The 27,752-nt window shown below is 37.3% G+C and overlaps 1 protein-coding gene and 1 pseudogene across 1 annotated transcript in view; one reads left to right on the top strand and one right to left on the bottom strand.

Moving 5' to 3' along the window:
- TAF3 (TATA-box binding protein associated factor 3) overlaps positions 1-27,752 on the top strand; it is a 229,043-nt gene that overhangs the window by 108,962 nt on the left and 92,329 nt on the right. The window lies entirely within an intron of this gene.
- LOC106735011 (transcription factor BTF3 homolog 4-like) overlaps positions 9,287-27,752 on the bottom strand; it is a 24,987-nt pseudogene continuing 6,521 nt past the window's right edge.

Here is a 27,752-nt window from a genome sequence, read left to right as displayed (position 1 = left end):
CAAATGCTTTTACATGGAAGCAAGTTTTGCATTTTCTGGGAATGACTAAGTAGTCTTTGTGGCAGAAAGTAGGGGTGGGGCTAGGAAGTCATGATTAGGCAGGTGGCAGAGTTGGTTTTCCCCACAGAGGTGGCAGTGGAATTATTACATTATGTTGTGCACATTTATTAATGGTTCTTCTAGTTTTTTTCCTGTGGTAATTATTTTTTGAGAAGCTAGAAGATGAAGGCTGAAAAGAACCCATTTAATTTGGCTAGATAGATGCCTTAATTGACATTGATTAGGGCAATCTCAGTAGGGGATGTGTATGAAAGTTTGGAGAAGATTGAAGAGAGAGAATGGAAGAGTATAAAGTTGATTCAGGGAATGAATGTAAATTAATTAACTGATTAATTAATTAAAAATAAAAATTAAATTTAAAAAGTTAACGCAAGAAGTTTAAGCAATTATGAAATGTTTAGACTACCAAAGATTAGACACAAGGGTTGTAGCTGGATTGGGGAAGTTTTTGTTAGTTTATCATGTTCGTTTTAAGATCAGAAATATTATTTATGCTAATGGAAAGACCTGATTGAGAGGCAGTTAAGATGGGTATAGTTAAGAGGAGAATAAATGGAAGAGCAAAGGCCTTGAGGACATTGGCCAATTTGGGAGGAAGAGGTAGTTCTAGTTGCTTCTACAGTAGTAAAACAAGAAGTAGTTAAGGACTGAGAGTAAAGAAAGGAGAAGAGGGGGAATTGAAGTTTTTTAGAGAGGGAAGAAGACATGAAATAGTCTTCATAAGGTTGGGAGAGAGAAGGATAGAGAGAAATGTAGCTTTGCTGGGCAGTGCTGCGAGTCCATTTGAAATGTATGTTTCTGTGTTTAAGGAAGCCCAGTGAGATTGTTGTATATTTTCTCAGACCAGATTTTTAGCTGGCTGGACACAGATGTAAACTAAGTAAAGACTTGGATTTAACCAGAGTTGGAATGTGGTTAGGGGAGCTTAGTGATGACAACAGGAAAGAGAAGTGAGGGCATTGAGAGACTGTGAGAAAGTGGTCCAAATTTGATTTGTGGTGTCTAGTTTGGGAATGAAAGAACCAAGAACATGAAGAGAATATTGGGGACCAAATGCATAGTTGCACCAGGTTCTGTGATTATCCTCCCATTATGGATGAGGGATGCCAGCCAAGAAGGGGTAAACTAGTGATTCACATCCAGGCATCAGACTTTGAGCTATTTGTGTGTGTGTGTGTGTGTGTGTGTGTGTGTGTGTGTGTACATACAGTAAATCTACACTCTATTGCCCAGAAGCTCTTAAGTAGAGGCGGAGAGAACAGTAAGCCAGACACTAAAATCTTCTAAAATGAAGAGTAACCTCACAGCCCAAAGATGAGCCCTACAAGGAAGGGTGCATGTGCTTTAGAAGAACTGTGGAGGAAGAGAGGAAAAATAGTCTAGAAGCAAAATGAAGAAAGAAGGGTTTACTTCACCTCCAGATAAGTTGGCATAGTAGATGGAAGAAAAAAATTGCCATCAACTGGGGCAGGGGGGAATTTTAATGGAAATAGTATCCTCCAAAGGTTAAACAGGAAGGTGAAGAAAGCATTTAGAAAAGACCTTAGAGACATAAGATTTTGCTAATGGCAGATAATGTGTTTTGGAGGGCAGTGGATATTGTAGTATGCTTAGTTTCTGGGCTGAGTGACATAATAGGGGATGTAATCTGTGGTATTAGTCTTGATATTTTCATAGGAAGAGGTGCTGTTTCATATAGGCCCTGTGTGGGGCTTGGTCTTATAAGCAATATGTGATAGTGAAGTGGGTGGTATTAAGCCTAGGGGAAAGGTTGTCCTACCAAGAACTCTGCAGTCCTTGCTTAGGTCTTACAGTGTGCTGTCCTGGTAACACTTACCTGAATTGTACCTGTGAGCAAGTCATACCTCCTTCCCCAAGATGGAGGTAATTATAGTTAGACAGGTGACTAAGATTTAGAGATAATATATATACAGAACCCCATAGGGACTGAGTTATATGCTTAATAACTTTTTTTCCTTTTATGTACATAGAAGATATTTTGTACATTCTTAGTCTCCCTCATATTCTATAGTAGTTTGTTCCATTTTCAATGCTAACATAAACACATTTTTAAAAATATTTTAAATATATATATATATACACACACACATACATATACTGTTTCATTCATTGACTTGTCTTCCGCTTTAGATAAATGTTGTGGGTGAATTATGTGATTCCAATCTTTGTTTATAATGTTGAGTTTTTCATGCTGTGCATTTTGTTCTGAGATATAAATGATAAAATGTATTTCTAGCCATCTTATCCCAAATAAAGTCATATTGATTTTCGTGTAGCATATAATGCAATAGAAAATAATCTCCTGGTGTCTATTCTGTATTATTCACCAGAAACAATTTCTAAGAAACAAGTCAGAATTTGTACAATATAAACACCTTACCTTGTTTACTTGATATAAACTGGCACTTTTTAAGTCAAACAGAGATAAAAATCACATTTAATTGTTGCCATTCTTTAAAATAATATGGCTAACACTGAAAAGCCTTTTGACTTTCAGGTAAAACATTTAAAAATAATAATAATAAAGCTTATCTTCTTACCAAATATTTTAAAGAAATGTGGTAGCATTGAAATAGAATGAAACTGTTTTTGTCAATTTAGAAAGTTAATAGTTTTTTAATAGTGATTTATACTATAGCTAAAAAGTTGTTGCTAGTCTCTCAAATCTTAAAGCTACTGACCTTCCATTTGAACCCAACTTTAATGTAAACATTTTCTTGAGATGGTTAGGGTTTGGCCAGCCAATCTGGAGAATATTAGTGGAGCTCTGTTTAAGGGAAGTTGGAGTCCCTAGGTAATTCTCAGGAGCTCTTTTCAAAACTGTCTTAGACATAGATGTTTCTTAATTCTTCCTTGGTTTTGTTAATAATGCCTATTATGCCTCTTGGAAATCAAATTAGTAAAAAAATATGATTAACTTTACTTTGAAGTAGAAAATAATGGTAGGATTTTTTTTGGTGGTTTTTCTATCTTTTCTACTCCAGTTGCTAAAAATGTAACATATTCAGACTACTGGAGTTGAGGTATTGCCTACTGCCTTTAAAAATGATTATTTTGTAGTCTATTACTTATTTCAAATATTTTGTTTAAGGCTAATCTAACTACTATTAATATATCAGCTTTCTCTGACTCTTCCACCTCCCTTTTTAAACTTTCTGAAATGTACTGAGCAATGTTTTTCAAACTTCAGGTCATGACCCATTAATAGTTCTTAAGTCATTTAGCGGGTTTAAATCAGCCATTTTAAAAAGTAAAATAGACTACATCACTCATAGTAAGGGTGGGTATTGTTTTATGATACTCTTGTTGCAGTTATATAGATATATTTGTATGAGTCTATTTGTAAGTGTGAAATACATAAAATATAATACTTTACAGTGGTTCACCCTCAAAGTTTAAAAGTATTATGTTATTACAGAAAAATTTCAGGTAAAGATTTTATTGTCTTTTTTGCAAGCATTTCCATTTCAAATCTTGACATTTCAGCTTTGTGGCTGTTTCCATTTTTAGTTAAATAATTTAGAAAAAAATGAGAGTTCTGAAGCATATTTTTAGAAATGATATTTTCTTTTTTAACTCTGACCTTGTCATATGATCAAAAGCTGATATACCAGAATTAAACAAAAGTCATGTTTTTCTTAATTAAAGAAACATTTATTAAGAATATCATGCTAATCAGGCCCATGCTAATGGTTATGTGAATTCCCACGTATCCAAACGTGGTTCAAGTCCAAGACCCAGTGGCTTAAACTTCACACCGGGCGCATGTGCATGTGTACCCAAAATCCCAAGAGGAACAGTGATGTGGCCTTCCCCCTTGAGAGGGTGATTTCTCACTTTCTGTCTGTCTTTCTGGTAAGCACATGCACTCTATAGCAAAAATCTCTCGCTAGAAAAAAGAATATCATACTAGTTGATAGGTATATTGAAATATATAAGGTACAATTTTGCATCTCCAAGAAATCACAGTTACATTTTTGTCAGACCTGTGTTGGAATATATCAGGTTCTTATTTGATGTTATTGCTTTTAAATATGGTGGCCTGTTTACTAAATAAATCCAGCTTTCAGTATTCAGACTCAAAGGGCTTTTTGCCCTTAGAATCTAACCAGATTTCTCAAGCCTATAGTGGAGTACCTATTTGATTTTTTTCCCCCCTGCTCATTAAGTAAATTTATCATTGAACTAATGTCAATGATTAATAAGGTTTTGGATATCCTTATGGTTCTTTCTGGTATTAGTAAAAGAGGGTTTTTCTTTCTTTCTTTCTTTTTTTTTTTTTTTGGAGAGATTTTTGCTATAGGTCACATGCACTCGCCAGAAAGACAGAGAGAAACAGAGAGACAGAAAGTGAGAAATTACCCCCCAGGGGGGATGGCTACGCCGAATTCCTTTCTTCATTCTCCTCACAAAGATCTTGGGCACGCATGCATACGCGTCTGGCGTGAGTTTAAGCCACCGGGCCCAAGGACCCAAACCGCTGCCAACTACATGAGAATCCAGCAACATAGCCATTATGCCAATTGCTGGTCACAAAGAGGAGTTTTCAATTTGCAGAATTTTTTCCCACTGTGGAATTTGTACTGTTTTAATCCCATCCCTTAATTTCTTTCTTTCTTTCTTTTTTTTTTTTTTTAAAGAGGTTTTTCACTATAGGGCGCATGCGCTTGCCAGACAGACAGAGACATAGACACAGAAAGCAAGAAATCAACCCCCAGGGGGGATGGTCACGCCGCAATCCCTTCTCCTCCATTCTCCTCTTGGGATCTTGGGCACACACGCACATGCGCCTGGTGTGAGTTTTAAACCACCGGGTCCGGGACGCAAACCACGGTTGACCATGTGGGAGTCCAGCGACATAGCCATTCCTCCAACTGCTGATTCCTGCATCCCTTAATTTCTTCAGACCTCTTTTCTTTAAATCATAGATGATAATCAAGTTGTACTCCAAATATCAAATACATATCTCAATGTCTTTTAAAATCCCCAAGATGTTGCAAATTGCAGTGTGTTGACTAATATTATAAAATATGTTGTTTTATGTTAAATACCATTTGAATAAAAGTACAGCATATTGAGATTACTTCCTGGTGATTGAAACATTTTCTGATTCAAAACTATTGATATACTCTGTCTTAACAAATAAGTTTGTAAAACATATAGCTAGCAATTCCTGAATCATAGTTTACTACTAAGTTATTGGTGTTTTGACTACTAAGTGCCAGATTTACATACTGGAACTTAGAAATGGTATTCTATTTTCAAGCAGTGTTACAGGGTCATAGGGCTACCCCTTGAAACATTTAGAAATCCCTTGGAGTTTATTTTCTTTCAGCCATATCACCTTAGAGATATCAAAAGCAGATTAAAATGTATAATTAAAGCAGTATATTGGTCTGTCATGAACAATAGGCTTGACAGAAAATGTATCTCTCAGTTTATACATTTTAACCATTTAATAACATTAGTTTCCCCTATGTATATAAAGGGAAAATCATCTGTATGAGATTTCTGGTCTCCCCACCAAACAGTTAATTTACTCTTGCTATATTCATTAAAAATTTCTTCTTTCTATATGAATAAAGAAGTTGTTAAGATATGGGCAACCGTATTTAAATCCTATTATAATTATGACAAATCTCTAGTAGTAAAATTATTTAAGTTAAAGGCTGACATTCTGTATTCTTGATTCATGATGCATGAACAAAAATGAATTGTGGTAAGAACAGAGTATCAGATGTAATTTAAAATTACTTTCTTGTATCTTAGGTAATAATATAAATATGGTTTGTATGTATATTTATTAACCTTTTTATGAAAGGTTTTGTGTGTGTCCATCATGAAAACAGCCTTGTGTACTTTGGGGTGGAAGTGGAACTTTGGTGAATATCTGCATTTTGTAATATTATTCGCATGAAGACTAATGCTAATCTTTATTCTTCCATATTTGCTATGTCTTTATGTTTAAACTATTTCAAAATGATCATAATGATTTTTTTCTGGATTTATTATTGAAGTTAGTATAACTATTTTTGGTGTATAAAAAGAAAAAAACCTTCTCCCCCTTCCAATTGCTGTAGTGTTTATCCGAATTAAGTAGATTAGTTGATGCATGATGATAAAAAATTTTTAAGAGTACTTCCTTGCTTTAAATACAGGTGAAATATGGAGTCTTGTCTCCAGATTTTAAAATTAATTATATAGTATTGCTTTAGTTGATGATCCATTGTATTGGAAGAAATGGAGAAAGAATTGAAATTTTTGCACCCATGATGGGCTTTTTATACAAAAATCAAGGCTAAAATATCTTGAATGAGAAATTGTATAGAGCTAATATTTGATATGAAGTAATAAAGAAACTGTTTATTTTCAGAATGAAAATTTAAAAAGCATTCCAAAGTACAAAGGACATTGCACACTTGAATTTTGTAAAATTAGATAGGAACATCAAAACTAGGACATCTGAACTGTGCAGTTGACAGCATTTGGACTGTCATTTCATAAAAACAAAATTCTTTTTGAGGACCATGATGCCATTAAAAGAAACATTTAAAGTCTTTGCTATCAACATGAGAATGTTTGAATATGTCATTCTTAGTGTTTAGTATTTACTACCCTATACTTGATGCCAGCGTATTTAAGAAAGTGAGAGGCAGAAATCGAAAGCCAAAGCTTTGTTTTTAGTAGAGCATACTAAGTTTGTTTTATTTCATGCTAACCTGAGGAGAATGTATATTGGTACAAAAACACTGAAGAAAACAGTTCTCTGTTGGTATGTTTTGATTTTAAAAGAATGTATGAGTAGTGTCAACTTTTTGTTTTGTAATGTAGCTGGTTTGACTTAGTGAGTATCTGAGTTTCCTTTTTCATTTAGAAATTTGAAATTCCCTGTGAGCTTTGCTTGTTAAGTCCAGCGATCTGGCTATCAAACAATAACAAACATAGAAGTCAAGTGTGTAGGTCATTTACACATCTTTATGTGAGCATGTGTACCATTTTCTCTTTAACCTTTCTCAACACTAAACCCATTTCTTTTGATAGAAGTTAAGAGTTCACTGCCTTGGTAGTGACCCTGTAAGTGAACAAGGTGTGTGTGTGTGTGTGTGTGTGTGTGCTAGCGCATATGTGTTTCACTTTTTTTTTTTTTTTTTAAGTTTTTGCCATAGTGCACATGTGCTTGCTGGAGAGCAAGCAAACTAAAGGGAGAGAGAGAGAGACAGAGAGAAGAAAGTGAGAAATCACCCCCAGGGGTAATGCCATGCTGTAGTCCCTTCTCCTCCATTCTCCTCTCTGGATTTTGGGGATGCACTCATAGGCACCTGTGTGATTTTCAAGCTACCAGGTCTGGGACTCAAACTGCAGTCAGTCATGTGGAGTCCAGTACCTTAGCCACTACACCATCTGCTGGCCTCTGAACAAATTATTTTTTAAATCTGCTGTTTTTTGGGCAGGATCGAGTGGGGAATAAATCTTAAAATTTGCAGAAGAGGGGCCAACAGGTATCATGATGGTTAAAGTGCTAGACGACCACATGACTAACCACTGTTCAAGTTTTGAACCTGGCAGCTTGCGTTCTCATTTTTTCTCTCTCTCTTTCTCTCTCTCATCAAATTTAAAAATAATAATGATTAATAAAAACGTAAATAAAATAATTCTTTTCTAAAAATTGGAGAAGAATCCCTAGTTCTAAAGTTGTCACCTTAGTTTCACTGTATTATAGCATAAAGGTGTGTTCATTTTCCATTAAAAAAATAAGCTGTTTAGAAATTGCAGGTTGCTTTGGCTGACAGGTGAAGTGGTGGTTAAGGCCCTGTACTCCCAGATGGCTGACTGCGGTTTGCATCCTTGAACTGGTGGCTTGTTTTTTCACTTTCCTTCTCGCTCTGTCTGGTCAAATTTTTAAAAAAATGATGATGATAGAATTACAGTTTGCTAATGATTCTACTTTTTGGGTAATCGTATCAGTTTAGTTTCCTGATACCTTGTCTTATTCTTTTAAGAATGAAAAATACCCTAGAGTAGTAATGTTCAAACAGTATAAATACTTTTAAATATTGGTTTGTTCAGAAGTATAGGGTACCATATTTTAACCCTTACGAGACCATCAAGATACTAACTAATACTGGCAATCTAACATGTTTCATGTGAACCTTAGGAAAACTGTATTTCTAAACTTTATAAATGTGTAATTGACTAGAATTGTAGTTCTTTCATGATGTCCACATGGAACTTATATTCCAGTGGAAATAGACAAAACAATGAGAGTGGTATCTATTTCTGTGTCCTTTTTCTTGTGGAGGGTCAAAGGTCTTTAAATCAGTGTTTTTATTACCACCTTACATATCTAAAATCAAATACAAATGAGGGAGCTCTTAATCTTTTGTTTTAAAATCAAGTTTTGATCTGTCTCTTTTAAATGGGCACCGTCAGTGGGCTCTTGTCATGCTGCTGTCTCTTCCACAGCCTTCCTGCTAGCCAGGATCATGGGTGCACACATGCCCAGTATATTTCAGGTTGACCTGGGGTCCAATCACAGACCCACGTGGCTCCAGCAGTGCCCTGCCAAGCAATGCCCTGCCACCTGCGCAACTGCAGCTGGGCCTGTGATATTAATGGTTTATATGTGAGCAGTGGTTGCTGCCTACATACATGAGTTATTTTCTGTTAAGTAGATTCAAAATCGCATCTACCTAAGGTCTTTTATCATCTTTGTAGTTACTTTGGTCAGTTGAAAATCAAAATATGTCTTTACAATTTGTCCACTCACACAGTTACTTCATTAATTCTTTTTCAGAATCTGAATTTGAGCTCATTATATCTAAAATTTCAGTTGTCTGTTAAGTTTAAGATTAGTAAGTAGTATTTTTAAAACTCTTGCTTTTTGAGATGGCCTATGGTAGGTGGTGGCTTGAGAAACACACTAGGCTTATTTGTGTGTGTGCCCTGAATCCCAGTAGGATAGAGAAATGGAAGAGAAGGGATTTTAGTGTGGGTTGAGGCATCAAGGGTGCTTTCTTCTTCTCTTTTTCTGTGTCTCTGTCTCTTTCTGGTGAGCACACTGGCTCTCTGGCAGTTTAAAACAACAAAACAGGTGCTCTGTAGTAGTGGGTAAATTAAATATCTCCTATCATAATTTTTTTTTTTTTTTTTTTTTTTTTTTTTTGCTGCACCAATACTTCATATTTTGACCAAAAGAATAGATCCTAGGAGGAAGTGCAAAATGCAAAATCAAATGACCAAAAAATGCTGAACAAACAGCATTATTAATATACAAAACATTTATATTACTGAACTAGTATCAGGTGATGTTCTCCGTGTCTGTAAAACTTTGGAACCACATAACTGATTTGTTAAATCTAGTCCATGCCAGCTTCCAAAACCAGAAAAGATTTTAGTTAGCTTCGTTCTTTGATGCCTCATCAAATTTTCTACAAGATCTGGAACATCGTCATCCTCTTCATCGATGTCTTCTGGTTTTGGTGCTTTGTTATCCAAGACTTGCCATGGGAACTGTTCAGCTAATTTCCTAAGGCTTGTTAAGCTGTCTGCACCAAGCTGACTTAATATTCCAGGAAGCATTTCTGTGATTGGTTTGGCTTCTGCATGACCAGTGATTGCAAAGGTATTAGCAGAGAGGGAAGTTTGGACTTTGGGATTGTTGAAATGAATAACTGTCCCATCATCTTTAATCATGTTCACCTCTTCGATACCAGCTATATTATTGACAGCCAGTTTTTTTAGAGAACTGAAGTTTTTTGTCATCAGCTGAGGCTGTTCTGTGTACCACCTTCTTCTTTCTGCGAGCTGTACCCTGAAGCAGGGAGGGTCCTCTAACACGTGGCAAGAACCTAACTATATCTTTTTAAATATTAACATTGTGATTAAAATTTTTTTAAAAAATTGTCAGTTAAGGATTTTTTTTGTTGATTCAACTGTACATCTATATTATTAATAGCAGTATTCCAGATGTTTAGCATCTAATAGTAAAACTGGCCTGCCATTGAAAATAATACAGAGGGAGAGAGGATAGATGCAGAAGTATATAGCTTCACTTGAATGGGATAACAGGTCTGTCATAAAGATGTGAGACACTGGTGCTGTGGAGGGGCACTCATTCGGACTGGTGAAGAGTCAAAGTTTCCCGAGTTAATGTCATATATTCACTTTCAATCCATGAGGATACAATTAATTTCAAGTGGTTTTAAATAGTTAAGTGTGCAAAGAGGAAGACAATGAGCACAAATTATTTTGTTTGTGCTTATCCATAGTGGCCATGTAACTTTCTGCACTTGTATTTTCCTTTCCCCATATGTTCTTCTGAATATTTTTCAACATGGTGGTGGTTGGAAGTCATTCAAGTAATCTTTGCTAGTTGTCTTTAAATTTTTGAGAAATGTTAGCTCAGAACCATGAAAATGTTAAAGAGAAAATTTCGACTCTGCCTCTGTTTGTCTCCCTTCCCCAGTACTCCCAGAATGTCCTTTTTTGTGTTTTTTATCTGATTCTCAGTTTCTCAATGTCTGGTCTAGATTATGTGGAATCAAATCTTTTCTGAGTTGACCAACAACTAATTTACAAAGTGATGGTTCTGTATTTTCAGAGCAGGTAATGTTTAGAATCTTTTTAGATTCTATTTTATAAAAATCTTACAACTCAGGCCAGCACATGGTGTAACAGTTACATTGCTGGACTCCCACATGGCCAACCATGGTTTGATTCCTGGTCCCAGTGGCTTGAAATTCACACCAGATGCACATACATGTATGCTCAAGATCCTAGATCCTAGGAGTAGAGTGGAAGAGAAGTGATTGCAACATGGCCATCCCTCCACAACTCCTCCCATGGTAATTCTCACTTTCCCTCTCACTATCTCTGTCTCTCTCCTCAGTGAACGCATGTACCCTTAAGCAAAAACCTCTAAAAAAATCGTATAACCCTCTCTCTTTTGGTTAAATTGTGGTATAAACTAAATACATCAGTATATGTAGTTATATATATATCTAATAAGGTACGACTTAACTTGCTCCAGACAATTATGATAATAAAATAACATTTATAGCAATGGTTTCCTTTTGAAAAGGAATTGTTTCTTTTTCTTTATTCACAATAACAGGGCAGTTACAAAAGTAATGGGAAATGCTTAAAAGTATAGACTGCCTTAGAATCACAGGGAAGAGATGTTTCTTCCACTATATCTGGAGATTTGTTGCTCCTTTTTCTCTGGAGTTGAATTTTTGTATGAAGAATTTTTTGACTGCCTCTATTGTTTTATTTTAAAAGAGACTGATAAAAATTTGATTTTAAAACAAAAGGTTAAGGTGGCATGGTGGTTAAGGTACTGGACTCCCATAAAGCCAACTACCATTCCAGTCCCAGACCTGGCAGCTTGCTTTCTCATTTCTCTCCCTCTCTCTCTGGTGAGCATGCATGTCCTATGGCAAATTAATAATAATAATGATAATAATAATAATTTTTTTTAAGTCAAGACCTCATCCATTTGTACTTGGTTTTAGATGGTAAGGTGGGAGTAAAAGTACTGATTTAAAGACACTGGACTCCCACATGGCTGACTGCGGTTTGAGTCCCAAACCTGGCAGCTTGCTTTCTCACCCTCTCCCCAGTGACTATAACAAGTTAAAACATACTAATAATAAATAAATAATTTTTTAAAAAGACCTTTGACCCTCTACAGGAAAAAGGACTATAGAAATAGATACTACACTTACGGTTCTATTTCCACTGGAATATAAGTTCCACATGGACACATATTTTTGTCTGTTTTATTGATTGCTGTGTCCCAGTGCCTAGTACTTAGTGGCACATAGGAAGTATTTAAGTATTTGTTGAGGGAACTAATTAAAATAGTTCTAGTGCAATAGAATTACTTTTATATTGTGTCTTTAGGTAACTGGTGAGGTTACATAAATGCACTTTCTACATCATATTTTTTGTATCAAAAGCCATTTTTTTTAAAGAGTTATTTTATTTAACTTTATTTATTTATTTAAATTTGACCAGAGAGGGACAGAGAGAGAGAGGGAGAAAGTGAGAAAGCAAACCACCAGGTCCGGGACTCAAACCCTGGTCAGCCATGTGGGAGTCCAGCACCCTTAACCACCATGCCACTTGCCAGCCCCCCAAAAGCCATTTAAATGTATTTATGGAAATCTTTTCAAATTGTATCATAGGTTTTATTAATTTCTTAACAAGAGAACATATTTAAACATATTCTGCCTGCTGGCTCAAGAATGTCATTCCTTGGGCAGTGACTACCCTTGAATTAATAACCATGAACTATTGTGTTGGCAATTTAGAACAGATAAGAGCAAGTGTGAGTGGCTTTCATATTCCCGTGTCTCTTCTGTCAGTTCTGTCCACCTAGTTATGTAGGTAAAGGCCCAGGACTGGCTCCCTTTCTCTTATCCGATAGAGGGAATAGATTTTTTTGGCAGATAGTTACCATGTAGTAGATTTTGTTTTTAGGTTCAGAGAACTGTGCTTTGGCATACTGAGATTGATTAACAGCTGACCTGTGAAGAGGTAAGCGTATCATAAAATAGCTAACACTAGTTGAAGGTGTATGCTTGTGACAAATTTTCATTTCCAAAATAGAATTATTTGTTAGTGTTTTGTGTTTACCCATATTGTTAGAAATGGCACACTGAGGCCCACCCAGAGGCATGATGGTTAAAGCAGCTGGATCCCACATGGCCAGATACACAATTTGAGTCCTGAACCTGGCAGCTTGGAAAACATGCCAGGTAAGATGCGTGTGTGACCAAAATCCCAAGAGGAGAATTGAAGAGAGGGAATCGTGGCCACCCGACTCAGGAGGTGCTTTCTCACTTCGTCTCTCTCTGTCTTCCTCTCTCTTATAAAGGCATACACCCTCTAGCAAATTAAAAAAGGAAAAGAAAAAAAAGAGAGAAATGTCATGTTGAAGAGAATATTTACTCTCTAGTTGATATCAAAGCAAAATTCTCAGAAACTTGAATGTAATGTAACAATATTTGTTCTGAAATGCATAGTTATATTTGGGAAGGTTTCTGCCTTCCAGATATTTTGTTTGCTTTATATTTCACTCTGACTTAATTTCTTTTTAAGCATTTTTTAAAGAATTACTTAATTTTATTTATAATTTTTATTACTATTACTGTTTTTTTATTTGACCTAGAGAGATGAGATGAGAGAGAGAGAATGAGAAAGCAAGCCACTAGGTCCAGAATCCAAACCACAGTCAGCCATGTGGGAGTTTAGTTCCTCAACCACCATGCCACCTGCTGGCCTCTCAATCTCAGTTTCTAAAAATTAGAAAATATTTTATACAGAGACAAGTCTTACCATTGATTACTGTAAAACTAGAAGAATCTCTTCGGGACCAGCAGTTAGCGTAATGGCTATGTTGCTGAACTTTCACGTAGTCAACCGCAGTTCGCGTCCCGGACCCGGTGGCTTAAACTCACACCGGGCACGTGTGCGTGTGTGCCCAAGATCCCGAGAGGAGAATGGAGGAGAAGGGATTGCGGCGTGGCCATCTACCCTGGGGAGTGATTTTTCGCTTTCTGTCTCTCTGTCTCTCTCCGTCTTTCTTGCGAGCACACGTGCCCAATAAGGAAAAAAACCTCTCCAAAAAAGAAAACAAAAAAAAATCTCTTCATTTGTATTAAGAGAAGTAATTTTTTTTTCTGTTTTTGATAACAGAATTCCAGAATCTATGTAACTGCTATCAATTCAGTTTTTTTTTTTTTAAAGGTTTTTGCCATAGGGCACATGTGCTCTCCAGAAACAGAGACAGTGAGAGAGAAAGTGAGAAATCAGTCCCCAGGGGACTGGCCATGCCTCCATCCTTTCTCCTCTAGTCTCTCCTGGGATTTTGGACACTTGCATATATACCAGGCATGATTTTTAAGTCCCCAGGTCTGGGACTCCAGCTGTAGTCAGCTACTTGGGAGTGCCTTAACCACTTCACCACCTCTTGGCCCCATTGATTCAGTTTTTTCCTGCTGGGAATTGATTGTGTGAGTTCAGACAAACACAAGGAAGTAGTATCTCTGGATATTAGGACTATACTTTTTTTTAAAGGAGTTTTTTTGCTATAGGATGTGTGTACCCACCACAGAGACAGAAAGCGAGAAATCACCCCCCAAGGGGATGGCCATGCCACAGTCCCTTCTTTTCCATTTTTTTCCTCAGGATTTTGGACACGCATGCACATGCACTTGGTGTGAGTTTTAAGTAGCTGGATCCACTTGAACTGTGGTTAACTATGTGGGAGTCCAGTGATGTAACCATTACACCATCTGGTGGTCCCTATACATGTTTTTTAATGCTCACATTGCTTATCTGTATTTTCTACTTTTTAAAAATCATAAGTCCATTTACTTTAATCAGTGTGTTACCAATAAATAAGTATAGAATACTGTTTATATTTACTTAAAGCTCAGGCTTTATTCTAATTTTTTTAGCAGTTCTAAAGGAAAGATGTAAACATGTGTCCAGATGTGACAAGAAAAAAGAACAATAGAGTGAGCACGTTTAAGAATTTACATGTCTGTATAAGTATGAAAGACACAGCCTAAAAGGAACCCTAGAAGGCCAGTATTTACATAGGCAAGGTGTGTATTTATGTAGGAGGTTGGTGGGTAGGAAGGAAGGAAAAGGACAAATACACACAAATTATATGTATTTGATTCTTTTTTTTTTAAGAGGTTTTTGCTATAGGGCGCGTATGCTCACCAGACAGAGAGAGAGAGACAGAGAGATAGAAAGCGAGAAATCACCCCCCAAGGGAGATGGCCACACCGCAATCCCTTCTCCTCCATTCTCCTCTCGGGATCTTGGGCACGCACGCCCACACGCGCGCCCAGTGTGAGTTTAAGCCACTGGGTCCGGGACGCAAACCGCGTAGGAGTCCAGCGACATAGCCATTACGCTAACTGCTGGTCCCTGTAATTGATTCTTGGTCATCTGTATAGGTTATTAATGGATGATGTCAAATGCCAGGCCAGACTTTTCCCACCCTATTCCTAGATTAGGGAGTATAATTAGATTTTTCTGATCATCTAACACAATCATCAAAAAGTAATTGTACATAGTATATTTCTGAAGTTGTATATAGTATATTAAATAGTCCACAGTACAAGTTCTCCCCTCCTTTTGTTTAGTTACTGGGGACTTTACGTAGTAGTTCAGTTAAACTGACTTTATGCAAGAACACTAGTGAACAGAGGACCTGAGTATAGTTGTTGCCATTTTAAATCCCCACTTGGCCAAAAATGGTCCTGCATTCCCAAAGAATAAGAATGCATTTGAGAATGTAATTTCAAATAATTAATTTTGTGGTCACCATGGACTTGGTGCTAGTGTACATTTTTTTCCTGTTATACCAAGGTATTCTTATACCAAGTTGGCACAGGAACAGATCAGGTTTTATACAAAGGATCTTCAAAATTCATGGAAGGAAACAGCAGATGGCATAGTGGTTACTTTGCTGGACTCCCACATAGTCATCTGTGCTTTGAGTGCTGGATCTGCGGCTTAAAACTCAGGCCAGGCACGTGTGCATGCGTGCCCAAAATCCCAAGAGGAGAATGGAGAAGAGATTGAAACGTGACTGTACCTCTAGGGGGCGATTTCTCACTTTCTCTCTCTGTCTCTCTGGCAAGTGCATGTACCCTATAGTAAAAATCTGTCTTCAAAAAAAAAAAATAAAAGGCAACAGTTCTTAGTGCCATACTATCATATGTTGCTTATGACAGATACTGAGAAATGTGTCATTAGCTGATTTCATTGTGTGAACATGATAATGTGTATTTACGCAAACCTAGATGGTATAACTTTCTACACACCTAGGCTGTATGGTATAGCCTATTACCCTGCAGTCATATGAATTATATATGACTGTGAATATTTTTTGCAGCCTATGTCCAAAAGTCGACTATATTTATATTTATATTTATATTTATTTACCTGTTGGCCTGAAGTTCATTTAAGACAGATCCCTTACTTTTCTACCATGAGTAAATTTTCCATAGAGAATTTAGAACTACAGTTTAAATTTGGTAGACCATAGGGAGAGACCCCTAAATGTAGAGCTACATTTCTGACACCATTTTTTATAGATAAACAGAACACAGATTTTCATAAAAGGGTCTGAAAAGAAAATCTTGAAGATTTCAAAATGGATTTCTTAGATAAAATGTTCCATGTTTCCAAATCTTAGATTATTATGGCATTATATGTCCTGCAAGTTGATTATGTAAACTAGTTCTAGGCAATCAGGTGACGAGTATTAACATGAGTGTCTATTTCATTTGTTCTACAAACATAATGGGCAATTACCTTATGTCAGGTACTGGATATGCAGAAATGATTTTAACAGGTTTTGTCTCCTCAGATATCTTTGGTGGGAGTGGGGATGGGGGGTAAGATAAAAGAGTAGGTGGATTGTTTAGTAGGTGGGCAGGTCAAATCATGGAAATGTTTTCTAGGCCTTAGAGGAGCATAAGGTAATACAAATGTGACACCACAATATATTTGTTATTCAAGAAAATTATTACCCTGCGTAAAGATGCAAAAATGAAAACATCCTTTGTGGATTTTTGTTTCAGTTATTTTTTGGGGAAAAAAAAGTCTGAGAAATTTAACTGCAGGCATATTCAATACTGGAAGTATAATAAATTTTTACAAAGTAGAACAAGATGAACATGTAGATCGCTGCAATTTTATTCTGGTACTTGTTTTTCTTTTTTATCTCATTTTTCTATCAACCCCATATTTCCTACCTTCCCCTTCCCACCGTGTCTTTGCATTCTTGGAAAGGAAGAATTACCTAATCAGTCAGTGTAACAATTGATCCTATTTAAAATAGTATAAGAAATAGATCTGTGCACTAAGGAGTAGTATCAATTTTCACCTGTGTTGATACCCCCCCCCTTTAGAAAACACAAAAACCTCATTGAAGATTGAAAGTGCTGGCCAAGCTTGCATTCAGTCTGCTGGAGAGAATGGCATCTTAGCTAGTCCATCTTCCATCAAATAGCTTCGGAAGGACTAAGTAAATATTTTTTGCAGCCAGCGTCCAAAAATTGAGAGAGAGAAAGAGAAAGAGAAAGAGAAAGAAAAGGGCTGAGAGGAGAGAGACTGATGGAGTCTGCGTTTATGTGTTTTAAATGTACAACCAGAATCGCCAAGAAAACAAAAACATTTTTATATTCTATAACTTTAATCACAAATGTAAAGACTAGTGGTATTAACCTCATTCTTAGCTCAATATACAAATATTTAATTGATGTTGATTTATATTCCACTTAATAGTAAATGAGCAAACTGGAAGGAAACCCAATTATACTTATATCCTTAGTTTGGGGGCCAGCAGGTAGTTTCTCCCTCTCCCTCTCCCTCTCTCTCTCTCTCTCTCTCTCTCACTTTGTCTCTCTCTGCTAAAATTTAAATAAATAAATAAATAAATAAATTTAAATTTAATTTAATTTATAATACAATTTTTAAAAATTCTTTTTAAAAAATCCTTAGTTTGAATTTGACAGCCCTACTGTTTGAAAAAATGGTGGTAATGGAAAACAAACCAAAAAAAAAAAAAAAAGAAATTACTCTAAAATAAGTAGGTATTGCATTCTCTTCAAGATTACACATATTTCATGTCTTTTGAGACGTTAGTACTTAAAATGTACACCAAGATTCTAAGACCACAAACACTATGGTATTTTGCTTTTTAAAATGTCATTTAATTGAAAATTTAAATGGTTACATAAATAAATTCCAGATCAAAGGCTCACAGTGGATAGAGTTCATCTCATCATGGCCACCTAAGTAACAGCTCTATCCAGTGTAGAGCCAAGTAATGCATTTCAAGCTCTGATGCTGTCTTTGATGAAACCTTACTTAGGCCACTGGAGAGCAGATCTGCGGCAGAAAGTGACTTTTCTATGGCCTGCAGGTGGCGTGGTGGTTAAAGGCGCTGGATTCCCACATGGCTGACCGTGGTTCAAGTCCCAGATCTGGCGGCTTGCTTTCTCACTTTCTCTCTCTCTCTCTCACTCACTCACTCACTCACTCACTCTCTCTCTCTCTCTGGTCAAATTGAAATAAATAAATGAAGTTAAATAAAATCATTCTTTTTTTTTTTTTGAGAGGTTTTTGCTATAGGGCACGTGAGCTCGCCAGAAAGACAGAGACAAAAAGCAAGAAATCATCCCAGAGCGGGGATGGCCACACCACAATCTCTTGTCCTCCATTCTCCCTTTGGGATCTTGGGCACATACACACACGCGCCTGGCGTGAGTTTAAGCCACTGGGTCCAGGACTCGAACTGTGGTTGACTATATGGGAGTTCAGCGACATAGCCGTTATGCTAACTGCTGGTCCCAATAAAATCATTCTTTAAAAAATAGAAAAGTAACTTTTCTAGTGGTCAAGCACTTTCAAGGGAGTTTCTGTGCTACATTCCCTTTTTCTTCACACTTCCTCCCCAAATCCAAGTAGAAAGGAAAGTAGGACATTATTCATAGTGATAAAGAGATAGTAAAAATTCTCTCAGTATTTATATGGACACACCCCAGTGCTATCTTTTTTTTTTTTTTTTTAAGAGAGATTTTTGCTATAGGGCATGTGACAGAAAAGAAGAAATCACCTCTCCACTCCATAGCGGGGATGGCCACATGGCAATCTCATCTCCTCTCGTGATTTTGGGTGGGCACGCACACAAGCTGCACATGTGCCTGGCATGAGTTTTAGGCCATCAGGTCTGAAACTTGAGCCACTATCAACTACATGGGAATCCAGCAACATAACCATTATGCTATCTGCTGGTCCCTTCCCCCCCCACCCCCGTGCTATCTTTTGGAGTCTATTGAAATGATTTTCTATTATAATCTTCAACACGAGAGAAAAAGAAAAGTAAAAATTATATATAAAGTGAATATTAGTATAAACTGAAATAATAGAGAACATCTTAAGACTATTCTCTGATTGGGAACCAGCAGTTAGCGTAATGGCTATGTCGCTGGACTCCCACGTAGTCGACCGCAGTTCGCGTCTCGGACCCGGTGGCTTAAATCTCACGCCGGGCGCGTGTGCGTGCGTGCCCAAGATCCCAAGAGGAGAATGGAGGAGAAGGGATTGCGGCGTGACCATCCCCTCTGGGGGGTGATTTCTCGCTTTCTGTCTCTATGTCTCTCTCTGTCTGTCTGGCGAGCGCACGCGCCCTATAGCGAAAACCTCTCCAAAAAAAAAAAAGAAAAAGACTATTCTCTGACTATTATATAGTATATTGGGGGAAAAACATGTTTGATGGGTTCTGAGATACACATTTCCCACCTATTTTAGCATTTCTGAAATCCAGATACATCTTACAGTCACTGCTTGGCAGCTGTCATGACACAGTTGTCATCACCCACACACATGCACCAGAACTTGCAGAATGAGTGTCAGTGGCTTGTAAGAACTTCTCAGAGAAGCTCATTGAGTACAAAAATGCTCTTTCTAACGTGCTTGATGGCACAGAGATTGATAGCATGTGGTAAAGCATGAATTCTGACAACTCAGGATTCAGAAATAATTCCGAAGAATTAGATAATGAAAGTAAATGTTTTAGAGTTAACCTTAACCAACTTATTTCACTTTTCTTTTACTATATGGATGAGTAATATATTAAAATCTAAGTAGTCTAGAACAGCTTGTTTAAATTCATAAATAGAATTTATGTCATAGAAGTACATTGTCATTATTTATTTGGCAGGGTTTTTCTCTAAATGGTACATAAAATAACTGTGTCTTATAATTGATAACATCTTTGGCTCAAAGAAATGCAGTAGCCATTTCTCTTTCATTTCCTTTTATTCTTTTAATATTGTAAAGAACTATGGCCTTTTTGTGATAAGTAATAATGGCTATTAAACATTCATAACAGTTTACTAACTGTCCTATTCATTCATCTTCAAAATATTAATTGAGCCCCTACTATGAGACAGGCATTGTCCTAGGAGTTGGTAATACATGAGTGAACAAAACCACAGTCTGTACTGTAATGAAGCTTATGTTCTAGAGAGGAAAAACATGCATAAAACAATAAATATTAATATCAAGTGACAAGTACTAAGAAGAAAAATAAAGCTATGTAGAAGGCCCGAGGGCAATAGGGATTACCATTTTAGACAGATTATTGAGGACAAGTCTCTCTGATAAGTGAGAAATAAGGATGTAAAGGAAATAAGGGAAAAGCCATGGTGCACACAGTGGAAGGATGTTCCAAACAGAGTTCAAAGGCCTGGAGGCTAGAATGTGTTTCATTGATTTGAGGAACAGGAGGAGACCAGTGTGACTGAACCTGAATGAGTGAGAGGAAGAAGATAAAGACTAGCAGGGAGAGTGTTTATAGATCACGATAAGGGCTTGAGATAGTATTGTGAGATGGGAATCCTTAGGAAACTCTGCACTGAAGGAGTGAAATGATCTTGAATCTCACTCTAGCTGCCAACTGTAAGGCATAAGGATGGTAGGAGCAAGACCTAGTGAGAGGCTTTGGGGATAATCCAGGAGAGAGATGATGATGGATTGGACTAGTGTGGTCGTTATATATTAGAGAGATGATGTGATTCTAACCAGGATATTGAAGTGACAAATAAACCCAAACAGAAGGCAACCAAGTAAGATGGATTCTGCAAACAGGAAGTTAGTTAAGTGTCCCTTTCTTTGAAGATTTCAGGAATGAAACACTATAAATTACATTATTTTCCTGAAGTAAAGCAATTTTTGCGTAGTTGAAATTCCTTTGTAAAAAGAAAATTCCTTTTTTTTTTTTTTAAGTAATTTACCAGGCATTGTGGGGAGTCTTATCAAAAGATTCAAAATGTCATCCTGAGAGCTTCTAGTTGGGAAGATAAGACAAGAGAATTTCTGTAAGTTTAAAGCATTATATGATTAAGGATCAAATGTCAGCAAGTTATTTTAGAGCTGAGAAAAAGTAGAGATTTCTGTGGATTGGCATATCAGGAAAAGCTGCACAGAACAGGTAGGACTTCTGCATTATTTTATTAATAGACTTTTCTTTCTTTTTCGAATATCTTTAATTTTTAATCCTTTCTTTACAGGTTACCTATTCTACTTTTGATTAAGAAAACTGTAGAAAGTTAATAACTACCACCACAAGTGAACGCCAGGAGTAGCACATGTCTTCATTTTCCAGAGTCCTGTTTTGTGGGATGTCTGAATGCACTGCTACTCAGGGTCTCTGCTCACACTTGCTGGAATCAGTCATGACAAATTTTAGTCCACAGGTTGCTTTTCCCCATATTTCTTTGTAAACTCTTCAGCATTCTTATAGAATGCTTTATGATCCTTAGAGTTTTTTTTTTTTCTTAAAGACATTTTTGCCTTAAGGTACATGTGCTTGCCAGAGAGACAGAAAGTGAGAAATGCCCTCTCCCTCCCCAGGGCAATGGCCACGCTGCAGTCCCTTCTCCTCTTGGCATTTTGGGCATGCACACACACACACACGGCATCAGTTTTAAGCCACAGGGTTCAAGACTTCAACTGTGGTTGGGTATATGGGAGTCCAGTGACGTAATCATTATGCCATCTGCTGGTCACCCTTGGAGTATTTTTCAGTTAGATCAGCCTGGAGGGAGTGCCCGGGTTGGGGGTCCTTCACCAGTATTATGAGGGACTGGATTACTTGGTTGGTTTTGGTTGCTAGCTTCCACTTTTCAGCACTAATTATGGCAGACAGACCTGCCCTCTTTCATCAATGTTCCGGTGAAAGATCTTTGTTTAAAATGCAATCTTTGTTGGTTTGAATGGGCATTCTGCTGGAGAGTTTATTTCGATTCTGTCAGGAACAATAAGCCCCTGCCAATTAAGTAAGTTACTTTTATCAACCTGGATGTTATGGAAGTTTTTCATTCCACATTTGCAGATTTCTTCAAGCTCCTTCATCAGCCCCCTGCTGGCTACCATCTCAGATCTGGTGCTGCTGTTTCCCCACTTCATTTTTTCTTAATGGTACAGCTAGAGTGCTGTACCATTTTGCATTGAATGAGTGTTCCTGTTGCTCTACATCCTTGCCAGCATTTGATGTTGTCCATGTTCCAAAGTTTGGCCATTCTAATAAGTGTGTAGTGGTATCTTGTTTTAATTTGCATTTTCTTGGTGATTTTTTTTCATATATTAAATCATCAGAAAAGTCATGACTTAGTTTTCTGTTTTTCTGAAATTAAATGTTTGCTATTTCATTTTTTTAAGGATTTATTTTTTTCAATTTTAGCAGAATTTATGTTGCCCTGACAGGGCTGTATTTTTCTTTTAATTTATTTTTGACAAATCAAGGATATTACCATGTAGTTCATTTTCAGTAGAGAATTTTACAGTCTTGGATCTGTTAAGTGTTTTTTCCCTTTGCCCCTCCTACCTACCCTTTACCATCTCCTCCCCTCCCCTACAGACTCTGATATCTACACTTACCTTCTTAATATTATATTTTCTGATCTTTCAATTTCTGCCATAGAGTGCAGATTTTCAGTGTATATCGAGCAGAAATATATAGTGTTTTTTGAAGTTTGGCTTACTTCACTTAGCAATAGGTCTTCCATAGTCAACCACTTTGAGACTAATGATAGTGTGTCCTTGTCCCTTATAGTGTATATGTGCCACACCTTTTCAACGCACTCATCAGTTCTTGGGCATCTAGGTTGGTTCCCTGTCTTCATGATTACAAATAATGCTGTGATAAACATGGAAGTACTACAAGTATTCCTTCGACTGAATGCTTTCCTGTTCTTTAGATAAATACCAAGGAATGGGATTACTGGGTCATATGTAATTCTGACAGGGGCTATTTTCAAATTGATACTTAACCTTCATAGTGCTTCAACCTAGATCCTGCTGAGACATAACAGGTCAGTAAGAGTTTTGGTGCAAAAAAACAAAAATTGAAATTCATGCATAGCTTTTTCATAATACTCATCTTGCATGAACTTTTGAAGACCCCACATATTATAGTTTAGGAATAATGTGAGGATCTAGTCTAGAATGATAAATGGAATACAGAAAATGGTGATTATAGGAGATTCTTAAAGGGAAAATCAGTAACACTTACTTAGTGACTGGATATGGATGGGGAATGGGGAAGAGGGGAAAATGGATGGTGAATGGGAAAGAGTGAAAAATTTTGCCTCTTGATGACTGAGAGAATGGGAGGGCCTCAGAATGAAAACTGTGTGAGCTGCTTTTGACAGAGAAATTATAAGACTAATTTGACCTGTTGAATTAGAAATGATAGTAAAATATTCAAGTCCAGAAGCCAAGTAAGAAATCAAAGAAAATAAAACTGAGATAAAAGAGGAAGAAAGAAGTGAAGATAAAGATTTAGGAATCTGCAGCATTATAGTGTTAGCTAAACTCATGAGAAGAATGAAATTGCCAAATGCTAAGTGTTAAAAGAGGCTACCAGTTGATCAGTAACTAACCTCAGACACAGTGGATCCTAAATCTTGAAGGAGTTGAGGTTTCTGTTTAAACATAGTGGATTGACACCACAAGTTCATTTGTACTTCTTCCTAAACCTCACTGCAGTCTCAAGGGAGTACTAAAAATATGTAAAACTATTGGGACAAGAGAGCAAGGGAAGAAATGGAAAGCGGTCACTGACTTGTGGAGGAAGCTAAAACCACCTAGCCTTCAGAAGAGAATACTAATGACAGACAGGCTGCTTGATCCCCAGAAAGCTTCAGGAATTGAAGTCATCAGGAATTCCAGAAGGCAGAGATGTAGAAGATATGTTTGTATCTAAATTTGTTTTTTTATTTGTTCATTTGTTTGTTTCTTGTCAGAAATGAGTGAGCAAAACATAGCAGGGACAGAATTTAGGGCTCAATACTAAAAATGGAGTTTCAATGAAAGTCTGTGTCCTGAAAGGTGAGACTTCATCCTTCTCTGTCAGTATCCTACTTTGCAGGAAATTGGGGGAAATTCTCTGAAAAAACTAGCTGTCCAAGGGGAAGTCCTACTGATGATAACATTTTAGAGTTAGATTATCTCAGGGCCGGCAGGTGGCACGGTGGTTAAGGGTGCTGGATTCCTGCATGGCCGACAGCAGTTTGAGTCTCGGACCTGGTGGCTTGCTTTCTTACTTTCTCTCTCTCTCACTCTATCCCTCTCTGGTCAAATTTATATAAATAAATAAAGTTAAATGAAATAATTCTTTTAAAAAAAAGAGAGATTATCACACAATGAAGCCCCTAGTCACCAAAGTCCCGCTGTGCCTTACAGAGGTTCTGGTGGCTCACATTTCAGTTGCCAGCAACTACCAGACATGAAAAGTATCCAGTATGAAAAACAGACACCAGAAACCTCAGAAATAGAGACAATGCAGGAAATAGAAAACTTTGCTCACACCTAACACACATATCACCACAAGCACACGCAGTGAGAACAGAAACTGTCAAAGAGAACAAAAAGCAAGAACACATTGGAAATTTTAAAAAATAATAATAATAGCCAAAAGAATAAGTTCTACAGAGGAATTTTAAGATAAATTCAAGGAAATCTAAACAGTTTAAAAGGAGAAAAATGAGAGGCTGGCAGGTGACGTGGTTGTTAAGGTGCTGGACTCCCACATGGCCAACTGTGATTCAAGCCCCAAACCTGGTGGCTTGCTTTCTCTCTCTCTCTCTCTCTCTCTCTCTCTCTCTCTTTCCCCCTCCAGTCAAACTGAAAAATGATAATAATAAACAAAATTAAATAAATATTTTTTTAAAAAGGAGAAAAATGAGAGGAAAAAAGCAAGTAAACTTCAGAATTAATTATGAGGCCTATAACTCTCTATAAGGAGTTCCAGGAAAGAGAGAACAATGAAACTAAAGGAAAATAAACTATCATCTAAAAATCTCCTTATTAAAAGAGCCAAAAAGATACCTATCCAAGGAATGACTTAAAAACCTACACCAGGGAACCAGCAGTTAGTGTAATGGCTATGTCGCTGGACTTCCACGTAGTCGACCGCGGTTCGCGTCCCAGACCCGGTGGCTTAAAACTCACGCCAGGCGCGTGTGCATGCGTGCCCAAGATCCCAAGAGGAGAATGGAGGAGAAGGGATTGCGGCGTGACCATCCCCTCTGGGGGGTGATTTCTCACTTTCTGTCTCTATGTCTCTCTCTGTCTGTCTGGTGAGTGCACGCGCCCTATAGTGAAAAAACCTCCAAAAAAAAAACCTACACCAAGCCACATTATTATGAAAATAGAAGATATCAGCAATTTAGAGAAAGTTATATATACTTAGAGGTCACATATAAGCAATTGCAATTTATGATAGAGTCTGAAGGGGCAGCAGGGAAAAAAGACAGTAAGTAGTACATGCCATCAGAACTTCAAATGAAGTCATTCCACCATTAAATTCTATATTCAGCCAAACTGTCAGGTCATAGGCTAGAGTAGGGACATTTTAGACATATGCTGTTTGAAAACATCTACTTCTCATACATTTCTTATCAAGAAAATATCAAATGATTTGATCTATACTAAATGAAGTGTAATTTTTATTTGAAAACCCACTATATTTTAGCATGATCCCATGTGTATAATAAGTGTTACATGAATAGTTATATATTTAAATGGCAAAGTTCAGAAGACAAAGATGACAAGACACAGTCCATATCTTTGATGAGTTTGCAGTATATTAATCCTGAATAACTCAAATAATTGCATATAAAACATAATAAGCACAAGTGTTCTCAAAATGTTAGGAACTGCTACAGAAAAGAATGAAGAGCTCAAGTCAGACTGGGAACAGCATTCATGAAGGGAATTATTGTTATTATTTTTTTTTTTTAAGAGAGAAATTTTTTTTTTTTCCATAGGGTGCGTGCGCTCACCAGAGGGACAGAAAGTGAGAAATCAGCCCCCAGGGGAGATGGCCACACTGCAATCCCTTCTCCCCCTTTCTCCACTCGGGATTCTGGGCACACATGAAATATACGCCTGGCATGAGTTTAAGCCACTGGATCCGGGACTCGAACTGTGGTTGACTATGTGGGAGTCCAGCAATATAAGCATTATGCCCTCTGCTCGTACCATTATTTTATTTTTAAAGCGATTTTTGCTATAGGGCGTGTGTGCTCACTGGAGAGACAGAGAGAAGGCAAGAAATCACCCCCTAGTGGGCGATGGTCACACTGCAATCTCTTCTCCTCCATTCTCCTCTTGGGACACGCATGCACAATGTTGGGCTTGAGTTTGAAGCTCCTGGGTCTGGGACTCGAACAGCGTTCAGCTATGTGGGGAGTCCAGTGACATAACCATTAGGCAAGCTGCTGGTCCCCACGAAGGGAATTATTTGAGATAGTTCTTGTAAAGTAGATCTGATTTCAAGAAGCACATGTAGGGAGAAAAGTATTCCAGAAACAATATCACCAGAATCATAGAAATGGAAGACTTCAACCAGCCCTGTCATCTGGTGGTTAAGGCAGCTGGATCCCACATGACCACTGCACAGTTGAAGTCCTAGACCCAGAGGCTAGAGACACATACCAGGCATCTGTATATGTGTGTCTAAAAAGAGGAGAAATAGAAGAGATGGGATTGCAGTGTGACTTTTCCTTTGTAGAAATGCTTTCTACTTCTCTCCCTCTCTCTTTTTTCTCTCTCTTTCATTCTCTTTGTCTTTCTGGAAAGCACACATGCCCTGTAGCTCACCCTACCCCTACCCGCCCCTCCCACAAAGAAATAACAGCCTATTAGTTAAGTACTGCTGGAATAGAGGAAAGTTAAGGAAGAAAAGAGTGAAAGTGAAGTTAGAACCATATTATAAAGAGTCACAGATAACAAGCTGAGGGTGAAGCATTCATTGTACTTATCAGGCAGAATGAGAAATTCCCATTGGGAGAGCTTTTAGAGGCTTAATCCACTAGATTGATTATGTTTGCTGCAGACAGGACTCATTGACAGGTGCAATATCTTTTCAATACTTCCTTTCCTGCTTAGTATTGAACAGACATACAGTAAATATTTGTTGAATCAAACTTTAAATAAATATAATTAAAGAATTTTTAAAAAGAATTGTTTCTTTAATTGTATTTATTATTATTTTAAAATTTGCTGTAGGGCCTGCATGCTCACCAGAGAGAAAGAGAGAAAGTGAGAATGCAAGCTGCCATTTCCAGGATGTGAACTGTGGTCAGCTCTGTGAGAGTCTAACACCTTAACCAGTATGACACCTGCTGGCCCCTGAGAGAGTTGCAGAAAAGAGGAAAAGTGATCAGTAATTGCAAGGTAGAGGTCAAACAGAGTGAGAATTATTTGTAATTAGAAAAGAGGACAAATTGCCATGCAGAAAGCATTTTGCAAATTGCCATGTGGAAAACATTTCAAGTGAATGGCTGGGGCAGGTCAGATAGTGGAGAGGTGAAAAGTAAGTAGTGGTGAAATGAAGTAATTGAGGTAAATTTGCACTTTGGCAAAAGATGAACTGCCCCTCCTCAGTTTTGTTAGCACCATTGCTTCGCTGTATTCTGATTGTCATGGGTATCCTTCCTGCTCCACTGGCTGAAATATTTTCCCCACTGGACTTTTTCTAGGCCTGGGAAATACTAAGTTTTCAAGGAATCACTCAATATAATGAAGTATTTGCTTGAGCTGGGTAGCATCATTGAGAAAAAGTGAAA

This window comes from Tupaia chinensis, unplaced genomic scaffold (genome assembly GCF_000334495.1).
Source record: "Tupaia chinensis unplaced genomic scaffold, TupChi_1.0 Scaffold000275_1, whole genome shotgun sequence".
Lineage (NCBI taxonomy): Eukaryota > Metazoa > Chordata > Mammalia > Scandentia > Tupaiidae > Tupaia > Tupaia belangeri.
Note: the sequence above shows the minus strand (reverse complement) of the source record. Positions and strands in the feature narration are given on the sequence as shown.